The 20,987-nt window shown below is 40.4% G+C and overlaps 1 protein-coding gene across 11 annotated transcripts in view; it reads right to left on the bottom strand.

The window, feature by feature from the left end:
- Positions 1-20,987, bottom strand: part of LOC126850734 (protein turtle) — a 208,725-nt gene that overhangs the window by 102,956 nt on the left and 84,782 nt on the right. The window lies entirely within an intron of this gene.

Below are 20,987 nucleotides of genomic sequence, written 5' to 3' on the forward strand. Positions count from 1 at the left end.
ATCCGATGTGTTTGGATACAAACGGCTATTTAAATAGTCATTATGTATATAGCGTTGCATTTCATCGGCGCGTTTCATTAAAATCGTCGGAGGGCCATGTGCGTAAAGTCGATTAATATTCAGTTCATTAAATGTAATCACATTCGAATGATTATATGCGCGTGTGAAAGTAGTGAGAAGTTATCATGTTATGGCGATGTATAATGTTGAGATTGCGTTGGAAAAATTGTATCGCCTTCCGGAAAAAAATGCCAATAAGGCTTCAAGAAATCACTGATGGTGGATTAAAATTACGTAACCGAAAGCTTGAAGATTATAGTATCACGTGATTGACACAAGTCAATTATCGCGCGATGCCTGATACCATTTAATGTACATTGCTTACCTCTTTGTCGATGCAGTATCGAATCAACTGACATATATATATATATATATTTTTTTTTTCAACGTTCACGTTACAGAGATCTTTGGGGGATATACGGGAACGCGCAAAATATGACGGCTGATCGTCGTGGGAGCGCAATCAAACGGCCTCCATTGCAACGTCACACCTCGATGTTTGCTAGCCCGACGTGTATTCGAACTAGTTGGCGAGGTCACGTGCACACATACGTGGCCTGCACTCGACGGAGCAATTTAGTACGTGCCGGGGAATGTTTATTAATTAATGAGCAGCATACTTTCCGTCCGTCCAACTATGCGACACGTCCCGATGTGAACTATTTGCACCTTACTACGCTTCTCGACTAATGGAGCGTCATTGCCTTTTCCGAGCTCTCCCGACATTTCTCATTCTCAACGTAATATGTCGCCATATCACAGATATATTCAATATTATTACTTCCGATATCTGCTGTCGTTAATTGGAATCCTCTGTCGTCGAACGCGTTTTCTTATGTACGCGACACATGGCCGCGCACGAACCGTTTCAAGTAAATTATCCGACATTTTCCTAGCAGCAACACGTGCCTCCCTAATCCAACACTGACATCGTTGACTTAACAGTTATTTACTTACTCCCCGGGTTATATTTCCCGGAGGATTATAGAGTCCCCGAATATTCAATCCCGTCCTATGTACGGCGCGCATATGCCGGAAAGTCATGCGGCAAATTATATCGTTCGTTGATACCTCTAGCGAGATTTGCAGTATTACTCCTCGTTATATCTAAAGTCCTTTATTTAGCACGTGAGCGATACTACATTAACTTTTTAATTATCTATTTAACGCCACTCTTATCTAAAGGGGAGAGAGCATTTTTGCTTATATTTATAGAATATATGCTGTATATTTATCGTACCCAAATAAAAATTGTGCCGCATAAAACTATATAGATAAACAAACAATCGCAAAGGGATATGTGATCGGGTTACTCGGAAATGGGACCCAAATGGAATTCCATATCATACGAAACGCAATTTCGTTTGTATTCACTACAAAGTTATAAAGCGGGCTGCAATGCTTCCTTTGTGCTTTTAATGAACGATATGCGTCATCGACACGTATCAGAATGATACCAAAACTATAAAGCTACTTCGACACCGGATAGAGTGTACCCTCTCTCTCTCAAACTCCAACAAAATGATCAAAGCAAAGCGGGATTTTCATGTATGCATTTGTGTATGCAGTGTTGTGTACACGGATTGCGCATAGTTTCTGTTAATCAAGTTTACAGAGGGACGAGTTGTCTTGTAATATACAGAGCGTTACGTACACTCGTTTAATTACATCACGTCGAAGAATTAACAGCTGTTTCGAGAGTGCATGATCATAGGCGCGCGTAATTTATTACGACAAAACTGGAGTACTGCAAAGTATAACATTACGTGAAACACCGCGAATGACCCTAAATGTCAAACGGTCGTCATTTATATTCGGCCGATAATTGAAGTCCACCACACATCGACGGCTCGCCAAACAATGCCCGTATACGTTATTAAATCTCAGCGGCGATTAATTTATGCGCCTGCTGTCAACCGATCGCGAATCCGACCCTTCGTATTATACAACACGGCCCATTTCCAGCAACGATCGTTATAAACTTTCGACTAATATGGCTGATGTCATTATTATTTATTCGCGCGTTTCACCTGAAAATCACGCGGTCGCAGGTGCGATGCGCGACACATCGTCCTGCGAAAACTCGTCGCGGAACGAAATCGCGGATCGTCCGGCTGTACCCGTGAATACGTAATAATTATACGCGTCGTTGCAATTATTGCGGCTGCCCGCGCGCGTTCGACCGTAGTAAATAACGAAAGGGACGCGGCCATCACACCCACCGCCTACCCTTTCCCGGGGGAAGAGAACGCGACATGCGACTCGTTGCAGTGATATTACTAATTTATCGTGAGAGTCTCCCGTGTGCCTGCACACATATACAGCGATGCGGCGGGACCGGATGCATCGTCGTTGACGCATGACTGCGTCACGCGAGTTTACCTTGCGTGTAGTCCTTTAATGCAAACCTGAAGAGAAGAAGAGGAAGAAAAGAAGGGCGTTTCGCGATCGACTTTATCAATGTAAATTTATAATTGTATCGGATAATGAAATAGTATTATGTACCGGACAAAAATAATCAAGATTTAACAAAGCCTAAATATTCAATCGATTATAATCGTTCCACTTGTTTATCTTATATTCCATGGTTAAACTACATAATATTGTAGTTATTGTTATTCATGAAACAGTAGCACTACGATGGCATTAAGTAATAATTGCGTTCTCGTAAACAAGCAGTTCTAATTACCGGCTATAATCGATGATTATAATTGCAGCTAGCATGCGGTTATATCATGAATTTATTAGAGAAACCTCTTTGCCCCTCCCATTGTATTTGACATATTATCGGCGATTCGTTGCGCATCACGCGAATATGCATTCGCTTGCATGTATTCTGTGCGCATGCGGGACAATTTACTCGCTCGATTTCGAAAGATACAAATGTGGAGGATCAAGTTAATAAATAAATTATACGTATACAACACAACTTGTAGCGTACAAGGCGGCGTACAAGAGATATTAGGCGTATCGATGGGATCCTCCATCGCCGGACGTTACAAGCAAATTGCTAAGAGAAATGCGGCAACGTATGGCACCTTCGTGCAACGTGTTAGCCGTATAATAAAAAATCGATACGTTTCAATGCATCTTAACGACGCGGGCACTCACACAGCATTATGTCAGAGCTGTGCAAGTGTGTAGGACGAACAATGTACGTGCATAAAGTAGAAGGTGGTGGCGTTACTAATTTATCATAAGGGCTCCGTCCCCCCGCCCCGCTCCCCATTATTCCCGCTGCATAATTCACGTTGCATCATGACACGCAATCGTGCAGTTTACTTCGCGCGCACGATAGAAACTAAAGTGCCAAAGAGACGAAAAAAACTGCACACAGTTAAGCGCCAAGTAATCAAATTATTAGGCTAACAAGCTGCCGTGTTCGATCCGCTTAGGTGACGCGAGCGAAAAAAGATAAGCCCCTTTTGCGTTAAGTTCGCCCGTCACGGTCAATTTAACGAGCGCGGATCCCATCTTTTTGTTAAATTAACAAAAGTACTCGCGTTGATTGCGGCAGAGCTCCACTCAGCCACGTTACTTTCGCGTAATTAGAGACAAGCCAGGAAAGTGCACTTTCCTGCAAATCATCGTTGAAATCATGCCCGAACGTCGGGTTACTCACCGCAACGCAACTCGTGCCCAAGTTAATTAACGCCCGCTAAACATTGCGCGCGCGCGCGCTTTAAAATAATAAACCGAGAGTTATTGTTGATCGACTGAAAAACAAATCGAGCGATTTTATTCGGCGATCGCTTGTTTCCAGCGCGCGGCGAATCGCTTGAAATCGAGAAAGACCGCAATTTATACACGTCCGTGTATTTCCGCGGGCTGTATTATGTCACTCAAATTGCGTTACATCGCGATGCACTGCTGTGCACGCTGTATGCCCGCATTGTCGGGCATGCGAGCGTCGAATGTATGTACGTTAGAATTGGTCGGTGTCGAAAACAAGGATGCTACATGGCTTTGGTATAATTCGTATCGTGTCACGTAGAACGTTTGGAATCTTACGCACGTGTGTGAGCGCGCGCGCGTTAATTTAGGAGCGCTTTAACAAAAACACAGTTCGAACTCACTCCTCCGCGCTCGTAAAGTTCTCGTATTTCCCTCGCAAATTCATCTCGCGCGACTGAATTTACTAAATCTCAGGAAATTAAACGAGAATTCATTCACGTAACACACCGGCGGAGTTTGAAGTTCAGCTTGAAACATTTAAGCCGGACAACGCATTTTTTGACACTACATAGAGTGGACAATCGCGTAAAGAATACAAGGGACAACAAAAGAAGTACGTGAATGTTAATCCGCTACAATTGTAGCGCGGACACAAAGGATGACCGTCGCTCTACGTCACATTGATTAGAGACAAATTGTTTAATCCAGCTACGTCGGCTGCTGCATGCCAGATTTGGCGCTTTGTGCCGACAATCGGACACAATTAGCAAAGATCCTATCGATAGTCTTGACGTTTCTAGATCAGACAGAATTGAATTGATAATTGTTTAGAGAAATATTGATAGAAATTTGTAACAACTTATTCATAATAAGAGATGATAATCGAGATAAAATTTATTCAACTCGACAAAAAGCGCTTCGATCAAAAGCGTGATATGTTAGCAAGCATCTATATACAAATTTAATTTTCTAATTTCATTGTGAATCTTATTTTTATTTTCTGTTCAACTTAATGTAAGAATTTTTGTATTGTTTAAAAAAAAATAAGCTCGTTCTTAATTAAAATATATAATATTTTAATCAAATATGCTCTTTATAATTACATTGCCAGACAATCACAAAATGTGCACGAATATTAATTAATTAGTCTTTCGTTATGATCGCCAATAACTCGTTAATTTCGAAATTCCACAGACTAATTGATAAATACGAATGCGAGATAAATGGAAGCGTTTGAATGTATTCAAGCGAATGACGGACACATACTTAATACACATCATCTTTCACAAGCTTGGAAATTAAATTAAATGATTCTTTTATCACTTAATGATGGTTCTTTTATAAACTACAACTTGTAATTAAAAATTACATGTACAGTAATCACACTATCTTTCTCACAAACGATCAACAATGTTCCTCGCATCTAAGAGAGACAGACATATTTCAGGAGAATGTAATTAATAAGGCTTTAATGTGTCGTCAGCTGCACCTACAATTTTTCATGCCCGCAGTTCCGATGCCGTCTCTCCTATAATCGCCGTCGTAGCAGACCGAAATGATGGAAGAGGCGCCAATGTTCTTGCTCCGAAAAAGAGAGAATGAAGTGCGGGGGAGGGTGATGGTGATATCGAGACGAGAATAAGACGTATAAGAAGGATTGAGCGAAAATGCACGCGCAAGCTTGTATTAATTTCCAAGATTATTCACACATTAATCGCGATACGATATTCGTCATTTATTAGTTCCGAAACACGATAGTATACTCTAAAGATTAACCATAACTAAACAAATATAGGTAATACACGTTTAAAGATAACGAATGATAAATATGTTATGTTGCGTTTGACAATTCATTAGTGAACCATTTAGCAATAATAGAAATGCGTCTACTCCATCTCAAATTTTATTGTAATTTTTTTTTCTTGTGTATAAATTATCATTCATAGAGATAACAACTATCTCTTCCTCATCTTAATATTTTCGATATAAATATCCATAGATTTCTATCTTCTTACGTCAATGCGTAAAATCGCGTAAAACTGCATTTACCGAGAGCTGCTTCGCTGCAGCAGATGCAGCATACGATCTCAATATGAATATTGGCCATTTTGCAATAGGCTTTCTCTCGTATTCTTGCCATTCTTTTAAGCAAATATATTTCTAGTCTATATTTTCTCTGTGCATGGACTCTGAGAATAATAAATCAAGTTCAGCTAGAAAACGATTACAGAGATCTGACAGTTTTGTCACTTTTCTGTGTCGAAGAGAAAGTTATTCGTTTCTCCCCGCAAGGCGTATGAGGGTTTGGAGGGGTATACACATCTGACATTTACGGTATATCTCTCATATTAACCTCCCCCGACGAAGGTGAAAGATGGCTCGCGCATTACGCGATACTCGCCGTTTAGGACGGCGGGGAGAAAGAAAAAAAAAATAAATAAATATCCGGACCGCGTAAGGGTTGGCGGGGGTATACTTTTAACATCCCTTAACATGCTCCAGCATCCCTCGGCTACACGCTCCATCGCGTCTCTCTCGGTCGGTCGATACCGATGCCCGTCAGGCAGAGTACCCTCCCGCCCTGTCCACCTCTCCTCCCTTCCCCCTCCCTCCCCCTGCCGCTTCCCATACACTCCCGCAACCCAAGCGTCCTGCACCACCGCCGACCGACCCTCCCCCTCCCTCCACCCCACCAATTCCCCGTGCTTTCTACCGCCGACTCTGCGTGTTACGTCAGTGGCAGACCGACCTCAACCCTCCCGCTTCGCCCCTATCACCAACCCTCGATTCCCTCGTTCTACCTCAGCCGTCGCGGCCGCCCTCCTTTCAATGACGTCACAGAGTGCCCTACTCTTCGCTCCACTAAATTCATATATTGCAGTAGCAGGATATTATATATATGCACACATATATGTGTACATTTGTATATAATGTTATATATATTAATTATCAATGATCAACATTTCCGGATGTCTTTCACAAGTCTGATTACTCTATTAGTCTAAATTCATGTCATTTATCTCTCTTTTTCTCGCTTCTCGAATCCGACTTCTATCCCATTTTCTTTATCTTCTTCTTCCCGGCCGACAATCTCCTTTCCCCTCGTCGCGAATTTAATTAATGCAAAGGAGTCTCTTCTGAATATCAAAAAGCCTCCTCCATCGTTGAATACTATGTAAGAATTTCAAGTCTCGCCTCTCAAACTTTGATTTGCAAGTAGCTTGTCGATTTTAACGCAATTATAATTACATAAAATTAAATTTAAGTAATAAATATAAGATTGACGCAAATAATAAAAATTAAGAAATATTTTAGAAATGATTATTTTCGCGTCACACGTATTTAAGCTTTAAGTTTTTTTAAAAAGCGTGATCAAATATCTGTCGCAATTAAACTTTTATGCGTTTCGCTCCGTTAACGCAGCTAAAGAAAAATCTCCAACATATTTTTTCCTCCTGTCCTTTAATTACGCTGGCGAAAAACAGGGACACCGGCGGGGTTACTTTTAGGATTTTTTTTTCCCCCTAGCAGAAATTACCGGACGAGTATATCCGACGATGCGATGGGCTTTAATATGCCGGCTCAGAATAAGATGTAATAAAGGCTCTCGGATAAAAAACGCGGGAGGGAGAATGTAGTTACACGAGGTGGTAGCAAATTACAAGCTGCCCTCGCGCGAGCGGGCAAGAGACAAAAGCAGTGGGGGAACGCGATGACATCGTGCTTCTTGCGGAGCGCGGAATGGTTGTCCCGGTGTGGTTGCTCGTGCAATCTCGCGACGTGGACGAGTTTGCTCGCTCTTGCTCGCGCGACCACGAAGAAGAGCACGAGGGCGGCGACATGTGCGAGAAGCATCGACAAGAAGCATCGTCGTGCCGGCTGCTGTTACCGCGGCGGTCCAAACTACCACTATGCATCGTGCGGTTGACGGTTTTTCGTGCGGTGGTTACAAAGTCCAGTATGATCCCGAAAAAGAGAGAGAGAGAGAGAGAGATAGAAAGAAGGAGGAAAAGAGAGAGGACTCGCTTCGATACGGGTCGCGAATGTAAAGGGGTGCTGCTGGATCCTTCTTAGGGGGAAGGGGAGGGTAGCCGGATGCAATGTTGGACGTTGCTCTCCGAGTTACACACCGAGCTCACCGGAGCGGAATAAAGCTCAATCCCGATGAGCTGACTTGGCAATTTCGCGGCGCTCAACTCTCCGACCGAGGCTAGTCCGGTAATATTATCGTGTACCGGCTTTTACGGGCCACGGGTGACTACTTGACCCATTCTACCTATGCAGCCGGGTAGGTTATTGATTCGAAAAAAAAAAAAGAGCGTGAGAACGCATCGGGGAGAGAAAGAGCGACTACCAGTGGCGTAAAGGACACGATGCGAATGAGGCGAGCGAAGGAGGAATAAATCGCGCGCGGAAAGCGGACTGAAGATTCGGATATGAACGGTGTCGATGCGGAAAGTCGATGGCGGTGATGCATGACAAAAACGTGGGTAACATTCGGACCAGCGGCGGGACCGCGAGAAAGAGAATGGAATCATACGAATGGCTTTATTCGGGCAATCGACGTGGCGCTAGAAGAAATGTTAGCAACGCAAGAAACGGACAATTCCCGATGAGACTGTACAAGACGTCGTTATAGGAAGGGTACGTAGCGAAGAAATTGCAGAAAGAAAGAAATGAAGATAACGTAAAGAGAATGCCGAGAGAAAAAGAGAGAAAGAGTCGCGAGCATACAGTGGCATGATGATCAAAATAGATACGCTTTTACTGTAAAAACTTGGACGATATGGGGGGGGAAGAGAGATTTAAAATACGAACAAGAAAATACGAAGCGTCAAGATGGGGAGGGAGGGAGAGAGGGAGAGACTAAAGAAAGAACCAAGAAAGAGCAAAGTAGAAAGTGAGGAGGATGAAGTACGCCGGGATGGTAGAACTTTGAAAAAGAGAAATGAGTGGAAGGAGCGATGCGAGGAAGACAGGAAGAGAGAGAGACGCATCCGGAAAAGGGGAAATGCGTTGAGATGCTGCACGAAAATTCTACTGTCGCTCCTTAAAAAGCTTCCATTTGCAAATTCCATGGACTTTTCCTTTTCTCGATCATGATGCGCGAGCGAGAAACGTAACAGTGGAATGTTGCATCAGTGCAACTTTCCGCGAGGAATATGCAACAACGCATATATATCTACATCAGAGTATCGGATATATTCTTTTAAACAAACTTATTGTTGGAAAAATCACAATTTAGTTTTAATAGTTTTAATAGCAAAACATGAGCATAAAAAAAAATTAGGAAATCATTTCATAAATTACAAGATTCTGACACGTAATAAAGTCGAATACTTTATCTCAATAGAAATTGATATTGATAAAATCGTCAAATTAAATTGCAAATCAAAGACAAACTTTATACGATGAGAAAAATTTCATCGAAATTTGAATAGTATTCTTGTCGTAGAATTTGTGATTCAAAGAATATCCGATGCTTTTGTGACGCCATATGCGATAGGATAAGAGACTGTTGACTTTTCTAGACAAATAAATCTTTGTCTTTTAAAATGTATATATATATATATATCGATTTCGCGAGTTTCGGCGCGGTTCCAGATGTTCGTCGATATCTAACACAATTCGCGTTCGATAGAAACATTGTTTTCCTCGCCGCCGCAGGAAATCCTTTTATTGGTTTCTACCGTGACGTAGTCCATCTCCCAGGTATAAGTCATTTTATTTTCAGCAAATGTGCAAACGTGTGTTATCCCCATCGGCCGGAAAGCGCTGGATCAAAGATGATTTGGCCGGAACAGAGTCGCACGGAATTGAAAAGAGTATTTTTCGGACGCACGCGGATTGAATTAGGATTTCCGGTTGCTCGACAAGAATACATCGCGCGTATGATGTCAAACGGAAACGTTTGGCAAATGGGTCAGCATTGTGTTTTTTTTCTATAAGAAAATATGGCGATATTTTTATATATATATATATATATATATATATATATATATATATATATATGTACATATACATCGATGTATTATACGTTTTTATATTAGACACTAAAGAGAGATTGCCTAGAAAAGTTTATAAGGTCAGAAGTTAATTTTAAGTTTCATGAAAAGTTCAACGAATTCCCGATATTTGAGATAGGATTACATGCAGCTGCGAGAACAATGACGTATATATAGCTCAGAAAAGTATAGAACGGTCTAATAGTTTGTAAAGCGCTCTCTCTCTCTCTTTCTCCTCTCGCGACAAAAAGGAGGCCAGAGGCGGTAGCGACAGGCAGCGTGAGGTTAAGCAACTTGACCCGATCCGTAGAATGTTTCACCTGGATGGGAATCGTCCCCACCGCTCCGCCGATCCGCACCCTCTTGACGTCACAGATGCACCCGATGACGTCACGCTGTAACGTCACTGCGCTGCCGGTTGGCCCAGGTCAGGGCTCGTTCCCAGGGACGTATCGCGCTGAGGGGATGTCGACGGCGTATAAGTCACACCCCTCCTTTAACTATGATCGGAGGGGTATTAGCCGCGGGCAATTAATTACCGAAGCAGCAGCGGGGTTGGATTCGTTAATTATAGCCGCGGTACTCGTCGTGAATGTTCGAATATTAACGAATGTACTTGCCCCGGTATTAGTGGGGCGATTAGCGTGGGCGTTAATAAATCACTCGGAACGCATTAATTCATTCTGAGATTAGCGTTAATAAAGGATTAGACAATACCATTCGGTAATGAATACTGTGGATTAGCGTGGAATTAAATGTAGACTACTCCTCGCGATTAACAAAGTAATTATCGAGACGCGGAGTGCGATAATAATGTGATAATAAATTTACATATATTATCATTTGGTAGCATATAAATTTTACTATGTTACTAAATTTCTTTGAAAAATATGGTAAATAAATATAGCATGAAAAAAAAATATATTCCTCGTGAAGTTAATATAGAATAAAATCGAGATAAATACAATTTTACATTGATTCTCTCGATCTTGATGTTATACTATATATCTTGATATCGCGATCGTTGTATAATTTTATATTGAAAATTGCTATTATTGAAACAAGCTACTTATTTTTTTTTGAAAAAAATCCCTTTGACTAAATTAAGAACTCGCTGTGTAAATAAAGCGATACGCATGACGTCGATTAACTGCTACGTCGACAGCACGCAAGTCACTCCCTTCATGAATGCGGAGCATTAGCCGTAGGCAATTAATTACTCAAATACCCACGCAACACGGTGACGCGTTAATTATACTAAAGGTGTTCGTAAATACTCAAACGACAATACACGTACATTCTGACGAATGAGCGCGATAATATATATATGTAGCGGCATATTGCGTCTTGCAGTTACTTTTAATTAGAACAGGCATATGTTTATGCTTTGTTCTCTAAGTGGAGAATTCATTATCTATGTTATTAACTCTTATTCGCGAAGCGCTGAAAGTCCCATAAAATTCCGTCAATCTTATAAATATTCTGTAGGAATCAATTTTTCATTTCATTAGATAGTTCCCAAAATACGTAAGATAAAAAGGGTAATTAATGCAATAATTACGGAGACAATTGACGCCTGGATAACGATGGGACTATCGATATAAAATCATAGTTTGTGCATTTCCTCTCGTCGCGGAATAATTACTCTTCGATTACGATCGATCACGCTATTACCATCGTCAGCGAATCGTCTTACATCATTTCGAGACGGCGGTTTTAGAGGTGAGTTCGGAGGATCGGAAGGAGTTAGCGCCACTTTATGAGTGGCCTCGTTATCGAAATGCGATAATTTGTTTAGCCGACCGCGAAATCGCTCTTGCCATCCCCTCTGGCTCCATCCCCTCTCGCTGCACCATCCCCCCGCTGCATCGACGATTGTCCCCGTTTCGTTCGCGTACATACACATTTTCGTCGCCTCTCGATACCGCGTTATCGTGCGCCTGACAGGACTGACATTTTGGCATCATTACGATGTAAATGAACGCAGAGTGTCGATACTTCGGTTCGGGGTCACATGGTTCGTTCATTATTTTCCGCGACCAAGCATCCGTCGAATAAGTCCGCCGAGATACAATCCGGATGAAATTTTATTTTTGCGAATTATTCTCGCGCGACACTTTTGACATTTTTCCCGCTGTCCGATTTTTATTCGGATCATATCGAGAGGGGAAAAATGTTTTTTTTTTCTAGAAAACTTCGATAATGAGAGAGGATTTTTTTATACGATCAGAGGATAAGAATCATGATAAAGTGGAAATGAATAATAACTTATTATGAGATCTTGTAATGTTTAAAAAAGCTAACAAGATATTACGATAATAATCAATGATATCATACGAACGAGAATTCATGGATCATTATCTGGTAATACATGAGTTTATAATATCTTTTGCCACGCATAAAGAAATGTTTGTTTTCGTATAACTAGAGAAATATGACAATATTTACTTTGTACGATTTTCGATATTTTTATAAAGTCTTTTTATAGATATATATAATTAAACGATAACATAAAAAAAAAATTCTATGCAATAGAAATGAAAACTGTTGCAATGTGCCGTTCTAACAAGGTCGATTAAAACATCCGCTACAAATTTTGTTTAAATCCAAGAATGACGTACGATTGGATTTATATCGGAGTGTTCATTTTACATATCGCTACGATGACACGTTCGTCTGGTCGTATCGATTGAACAGGCTCGGATTTCCAATTATTTTGACAGAGGAAGCCCCGGCTGTCGTATGCGGTTTGGATCACTCGGAAAGGCAAGTGGAGAAACGTCTGTCCTGTGATAATTTTGAGACGGGATAAATTATCGGCAAGCGTGCGGTGGTTTCCCATATTCGGAGGAGGCGCTAACAAGGTCGACAATAACAGTCCTACATCCGCTTCCACATGTGACAATTTCCCACGTGCGAATGTGCGGAAATTTTTCGATGTTTCTCGCGGACGTCGCTCCTATCTACCTACCTACCGGAAATTAAATTTTGATAGCGTCTATAGAATCACTTCGCAAAATTCCATTTTAAATCAATGTTTTCACAAAGTTTGACAATATTCGTTTATATTCTCGATATGCTCGCAAAATGTTATAAATCAACTCACCAGACCAAAAAGAATATGTACAGTATGATCAATATATTTTAGTTCAAACTGCTATATAGCGTGTTTTTCTTAGCGGTATGATTTTATTCTATTAATTAAAATAATTCACATTTATTGTAAAAAAAATACTGAAACTATACGTGTACGTTAAAAATATTAATACGAAGATGAATGTTCTGTCGATGTTTCTGTCGATTTTACACGAATCTTCAAAATCATTGTTAAAGATGACGAGAATCATTTTAAAGAGATTATCAGCGATCAAGATGAAGGGAACACCTAAAGTTACGGCCGCTGTGAAATATCGGGAATGGCGAATGTTCATGTGCGGTCTAATTTCGAGACTCGAGCTCTAAATTACCAAGAACTCTGCCGATTCTGCCGTGTACAGTGACGTGACAAGAACAGCGGCAATAACGCCGTTATCTGGCGTGCCACGTGAACATTTCCCACATCCGCCTTATCCGCCTATATCGAGATTGGCATTCGCATGTTCGCACGTGTGTATGGTTCCAATTAAACGATCGCGCACGCCGTCGGACACGCTTATAACGATTTCTCGCACTCCATCCAATAACGCGGAATCGCGAAAAGAGAGAGAATCTCCGTTCGTTACCTTCGCTCTCACATTAAATTTACACAAGCCAAGTCACGGTGAATAGCGCGACGCGGACTTTCCTACTGTTTTCCCTGCGCAAATAGGCATAGTGTCTGTAGGAAAGCAGGTACTGAGGTAGGAAGATAAAGCCGGGCACACAGAGACGTCTTTTTAAGAGAGCTCCGCAGCTGAAAACTTTCCCGCTATATAAAACCTGAATTCTTATACTTTATTACTTATTATCAAATTAATTTCACAAATCAAACGTAAATTGAATTACGCGTGTAACGCGACACGAAATGCCTTACGCGTAATTAATTTGCTTTTGAATCGAGTATTAGAGCTGAACTATCATGCGTGATAGATATAGATCAGCGACATTCATCGATAAATGCATAGTGTTCCCTCTATCTCTCTCTCTCTCTCTCTCTCTCTCTCTGTGTATGTATTATACCTGGTGTATATATGCAGGTACGGATCATTAGCTGACGTTAAGCGAATATGCATGTAGAGAGCCATATAGCAAGCGAATACTCGTCTAGGGAAATGCCCATATGAGCAAATGGAGATATATATGGATCTATATGAGCATTACAAATACAGATATAGTTATAGACACGACTATAATTGTATAATTTATATAACGCCTACACAAACGCATTTTTTTTTTTCTCGAACAATAAACATGGGACTAATTAATATTTGTTCGCGATGGATGTAAATATTATATGAACCATATATTTACGCTTGTATGAAATATATACATATACATGATTATGCATTGGATAGAAGAATGATATAATAGTTACCATTTATCAATACATGTTATAATGTACACAATGCTTTTGATATTTTGATACTTTTTCCGAACAACTTGGAATATTTGTATTAGCCTCTCTTTTTCTTTCTTGCATATTGTAAATACATAATAGATTCTTATTTATATATCAAAATTAAGTTATACTTCAAATCAAACACAAAATACAAAATCGATACACATTGAACGAATATTTATAGGTACGTTTTTCGTATTTCTGTAGTTTATTGTAAATGTATGTGTGCAAGCACGGCGAGTATCATTAGCCAACGTTAAGCGAATATACGCATATGTATCTTCGTAAATTGCACCGTCGGGTATCAGTTTTGGTACGATGTATGCAAACGACGTGCGCGGTTAAATGCTCGTGAGAGGAAACGCGCACGTGGTGTTTCCCAGGCGCGATGGATTTCCGTATGACACGATTTTACGCACCTCTTTATGAAAGGAATGCCATCGTAGAACATGGCCTTCGACGAGAAAATATGTATATACATATGTAGAATTTTAATATAATCTCGTTGCACGCAAAAGCGCAGTCGATATCGAATTGTAAGTTTAATTTTTCGAAATTTCAAACTATATATGCAAAAATGTATTTTACACGAGAAATATTATAATATAAAGTATTAAAAAAATTAAAATAATATATATTTTTATTTTTATATAATATTATATAATATATTTTTTTAGGGTGTGTGTATGTGTGCATCTCATCCTTACTCTCTAATCGCTGCGATGTCGTGCAACCGCTATTCGGTTAGCGCGCGACAAGAAAAGTCCGAAAATATTAATTTACTTTTGCGATAGTAACACGTTTTGGCGTAGCAATTTGTCCCGCGCGTCCTGGAAAATGCAAAAGCATAAACTTTGTAATTTAGTTACGTTTTCTCGTTCACGCGCAGCGCTCACGTGGCGCATGCAAATGTTATTACTCCCGTCGATCCAACGTCGAGTATCAATTCTGAAGGTGCAAATGAGAAGAAAAGAGAGAGAGAGAGAGAGAGAGAGAGAGAAAATGAAAAAGAGGTATAATGTAATTTTTTGAAAAGATTATTAACTCCAGAACAATAAAATCGAATTTTACGTCACGTTATGGTTCAATTACTTTTTTTTCCTTCAGCACAAGTTTTTAATAAACGAGCGCGATTCTGATTATTTTGTCTCTCGTATCGAATGAATTTGAATTTTATAATCATTTTCATCAATTGGACTTTGTTATTAAAATAAGTTTGGAAATATTCCTCGCGAGATATTTACATAGAACTGTCAAAAGATAGACAAAAAATATACTTACGCGTATGAATATTAAAATCATAGATTTTTTAATTTATCGGACACTACATATACAATCATCGCATACCAGAATGATAGCTATTTCGAAACGTATAATCTTTTTAATAATAAACCGCGTGATAATTCCAGTCGGAACTGTTAAATCGGACGAATTAAGGAGAAGCGAGTATTAAATGGCTGCAGTAGCTTGGATCGCATCCGGATTGGTATTATATCGCAACTCTCCATCGCGTTGGATACATTTTATATCATCGACGACTGGAATATAAAAATGAAAATAAAAGCACACCGGTTATGGGACATAGTATCGCGCTCACGATATACGCATATATATGCGATACGATATGGTGTTGTTCGGAAATCGATTAACCCATATACGCCAGGAAAATATGCCTCGCCCAAATATTCGTGTGAATTTGTGTTGATCGTGTCGCACAGATCGCTTTGTAACGCGCTTTGTTGAGCGCGCGCTGAGGTGATCGTTACAGTGTGAGCGCGATTGATATTGGATGTAATGCATCGGATGTAATGTGCGATAAAGAGATCGGATGCCTGTGATTCCCGGCAATAGTTTAAGCTCGCGCCTTTGTCAATTTCGCATTAAGTTGGGTTAATCCAAATTCGTTTCGCTGCCGTTACGTATCAAAGAGAACGTGCCTGTAACGAAAATCAAAGGCGCGCGACGCGATTCAAAGTTCAATCGGATTACAGAATCCGATGCATTATAGCGGACGGAATGCGTAAGATAAAATTGCATGCACGCGATGTATGTATTGTACGATGTAATTGTATTCCTCGAAAGATTTTCGTTTTCTCCATTCAATGAGATTATTCTTTCGCGAAATGTACGTAGAAAGTTGCCGCGAGTGATCTTTTCACCGTACGACTTGCGAGACGCTTTAAAGACGCTTGAACACGCTGTCGGATTAAACGTCATTAAATGTCATTCTGTTTTGCGCGCACAAAGTTTGAATGCAAACGCGTATAAACAATACGAAACAAACTACGCGCGAGCGATCGCGTCGTTGAACGACGATCCTCTCGTTTCAAATGTCTCTTGGAGCCGCCAAAGCGCCGACATTGCTCTCGTCACGTTGGCGTATTTACTGTAATCAGACCTTAATTGGAAACCGGGTGCTCCGTACTCTGGGGACAAGGCGCTTCCTTCCGGTACAACTCACGCCAAGATTACTCGATATTCGCGAAACTCGCAAACACACGCGAGACGTTTGAGAGGAGCCAATCAATCGCTCGCCCCACGCCCTTTCCCGCAACACGAGGAAATTCTCGCATGCTCACCAAGAGCTCAAGCAATCACGAATCTGTACAGTCGCATTTGGAGAGATTCGAGAACTCGACAAGAGGGACAGATTTTATTAGTGACGCTGCACAGATGGAATTAACTATCGGTAAATTAATGTGTTTCTTCGAGATATATAAAATAATGTAATTTTATTCCGTCGTAATTAAGCGTTTTTTTTTCGTGATATCGGATTTTTTAAATAATTTTGCAGTCAAATGGCGAATTCAACGGTGCATCAAACGAAGTCTATATCGAGAGGATGTTTCCGCCGGTTATGCATTACGGTTTATAACGGTGCGATCAGCTTTGATTAATAATTGCGACACAGGATCGTAAAAGTGCACTAAAATATATCACATATGATCGTACCGTTACTGCCAATCCCTTTGTCATCATACATGACACTCGTTCCGTTCATTAATCGTGCAATCATCAATGATGAGGTGATTTACATTAGCCTCTACTGCTCATATTCTTTAATTATGTGACAAACACAGACGTAATAATTATTAAATATTAAACATTTTCTTGATATGAAAAAATAATAAAAAAAATATCATAGATTATACTAACTTAAAATTATTTAATATAATTTGAAAAAGTTGTGTGCGAAAAATTATGATATACTATTTATCGATGATAATAATATGTCTCGTCTACATTGCTTGAATTCAAGTTTGCAAACAACTTTTAACTGGCAACGATATAAAGTAGTGAGAATGAAAAGCGTCATCTTCTTTCAACAATAAATGCCTGGGAAAACGCGAATAGCGCTCTCGTTATTTTGTCAAGCTATATCCCACGTAATATCCGAGGAACGGGAAAATTCTATAAACACGAAATCTCTTCCGTTCTTGCGATAGACATCGCCGAATTGAAAAATACATATTTTCCACTCAGAAACGCTTCTCGCGGAAATGCAACGCACGGCGCGAACATAGATGGTGTATTGTCACGCGTGCACGGCAACACGTGAGTGACGCTTAAAATCACGGAATAGACATGGTCGTTTTATTCAGTTTGTTCGTTTCGACCCCGTCGTCGTTTGACAGACGTCGACCATTACTTTTGACACGTCCTATACATGCATCGTACCTCGCTTCCACCTTTCATTCTACCCTTTCCTGAGATTGCACCGTGTCATTTATCCGCCACTTTCACAAATCACTCTAGAAAAATTATGGTTTTTGCCCCTCGCCCTGCGTCTTTTGGCAAAGTATGTACATCGAATCGTATCGTGTGTCATTGGTTTCGGCATTTATTTGTTGAATACGATCAAACGCACCAACGAGCCCGATAAAAGTTTGTCCACTCTTGATAAATTGCGGTTACGACCATTTGTCAACTCTTATGGTTATTTCTGGCATTACGGGCGCTCGATTTATTAAGCAATATTTTATATAAGATATAAAGGATTCCGTTAAATACAATTTTTCGACATTGCTACATAAAAATAATTCTACGCGTGATACAAATCTGTCTTGCACAAATGGATTTTATAAAATATGTATAAATATATGTGTCTGTATAAGTACAGTAGCCATGTATTATTTCGAACACTACTATTTGGTATGTCTGTAATCTCAAGCAAATCCAGTCTGCTCTATTATTGAAAATCGATATACGTGCAGCAGTGCATGTTCAATGGAGGAGCAGAAATAAATCTTCAATGAATAATGTTCATTCACGCGAAAAGTGCTATTGAGAGGAATTTAATAACTCCGTCATTGAAACGCGAGCAAGGAAAAGACGTAACCTCTATTGCAAATGAGAAAATAAAGCTAATAAATACACAAACTATTTTTTAAAACACGCACGTTTTCATCGAGCCTGGAGCATAAATTTTATGAGTAAATCATATAATGTTTGTCTTTTACTTCTTTCTCACCTTGTATCTTTACAAACGATATGATTCTTCATAGAATTATTCCTAATAAAGCTTTGTTAACAGTTGTACTTTCTTTGTTATTGTGCATAAAATTATGTTAGAGTTAATTGCTAGAATTAATTAATAAGTAATTATTATTTATTAGCATTAACAATGCTTGTTTTCAGCACGTGAATAAAGAAGGCAATTAACGAAGAATTTAATCATTTATACGTATTTAAAGTGGGAGTGTCTATAAAAATCTCTTCATAATTCGCTTCATAAAGCGTCCAACATAACTAACGAATACATTTACACGTGAACTCTCAACGTATTCGAGAAAAGAGAGCGATGAGATTATTCGCATTCGAAAAAGTCAATTGAGTTTCTCCAACACAAGGAAGGCCTTCTTTATTCATCATGAGCGCGCAAAGTAATACCGCTGCTTATGCCAATGTTTTCATTTAACTTACCTCGTATGCACAGCTCTCTCATGACGTTTCCGCCCCGGCGAATGCACCGTAATAGCTTCGTTTTCGCTCGCTCGCCCTGGAGAAGGTACCCCGTGCGGGTTGTGCGCCGGGGATAATCCGGATAGAAAGCCGCGAGACGCGCGCTCTCGGCTTAATAGAAGACCGCACACGGTCCTGCGTTGTGCACGTATGAAAAGCCGCGAGTTCCCCGCACGCACGAATGCACCGCAATTTCAGGGATAACATCGGGGCGGCGAGAAGATAAAAGCGCGTGTGGGGATAGTCGTCGAACGAGAAAATAATAACGCGAGAAAGTCCTCTTCCCGTTCGAATATACGCGACGATTAAACGTTACGTATGGAGCGTGATTATCTCTCGAGAGGAGAGATGCGTTGCCCCTTCCCCCTCTCTGTTCGCTTGCTTCGCGAAATGAGAATAATAACTCGCGACCGTAATAAAAAGCGAATGAATTGTCCGAATAAATTTCGTATGTCGCGGCGGACAATAATTCGCCATAGCGGGGCGCGGCGTGGCCGGATTATTACGTTTATACGACAATCGCGAGAAATATAACATTCGGACGGCCGGCAAAAAATATTATCTGCCCGACGAATCGCGGGATCTGCGTCCAATTAAGCGATCGAAATAGTGGAATCGAGTTAACTGTGAATCATGTTTGTAAACATTATCAAACTTTCCTCAACTATTTGCGCTACGCACAAATTGCGTAACATAAATAAAACTGTTTTTCCATCCATGTATCCCGCGGTAGAGATGCATCTAATTGGTAAAAGAACACGCAATCGATAGCAGCCAGCGAATTCGCTCTGCTGGATGAGTTACACGCTAGTTTAAATTCAAGCAGTTGCAAATCCGCGCGCAGGATTTTCGAGCTTAAAGTTGAAACGAGGCGAACAATAGCTTTCATTAAACCGCCAAAGTCGCGACTTGTCGGAACTCCCCGTGTCGTTGGCCGTTAATGAAATAGCGACGGATCATTATTTATTCCCCGCGAGAGAGATGAAGCGGGAAAATTAACCGCTGATCTGAAATTCATTGCGCGCGAACGAAGTTAAAAAGATTCGAGCAACAAACGGAAAAAAATATTGTCACTTGCAGATTTTTTACGACTTTTGCGACCCTTGTATAAACTTTATTAGCTCGAAAATCAATATAGGCGGAAAGAGACGAATTTCGTGGCTGCCATTCGGTGGCAGGCGATCCCAGGACGGCGATTCGTCTCGTAGGAAGACTCCTAGGACGGATACGTCGTCGCTGGCGCCGGTCACCACTTTCCACCCCTATACAGATCCTCCTCTTCGTAGGTAAATAAGTAGATTCGTCTCATCCCGGAAATCGAAATAAATATCACGCTATCGATCTCAATTTTGGCAAAGTTTTGGCGATCTCCACACATTCACACGATAGACGATACGATTACGATGTTGGCATCAGCTATATAATCATAATAATATATGTTGCAATTATTCATTATAAATTCTATTCAGCAAATATTATAAAAATTCTCTTTTTTTTTGGATTCGTCCATTTACTGTTAAAAAACCGTAAAAAAACCCAAAGGAAATATGACGTAACCGACAAAAAGCAGACGGAAAAATCGCCGATCAGAGTCATTTCTATGACAAACTTCTCGGTAACTTTAACGTATGTCCTCGGACTATCTGCTCTAGTAGCAGGCCTGGCGTTTCGTGGCCTCGCGCGCGCGACACTGAGAAATGGAATTTTTTTCGGATGATGAATATAAAATCATTCCGAGTTGCCAGAAG

The sequence above is a fragment of the Cataglyphis hispanica genome, chromosome 7 (genome assembly GCF_021464435.1).
Source record: "Cataglyphis hispanica isolate Lineage 1 chromosome 7, ULB_Chis1_1.0, whole genome shotgun sequence".
Classification (NCBI taxonomy): domain Eukaryota; kingdom Metazoa; phylum Arthropoda; class Insecta; order Hymenoptera; family Formicidae; genus Cataglyphis; species Cataglyphis hispanica.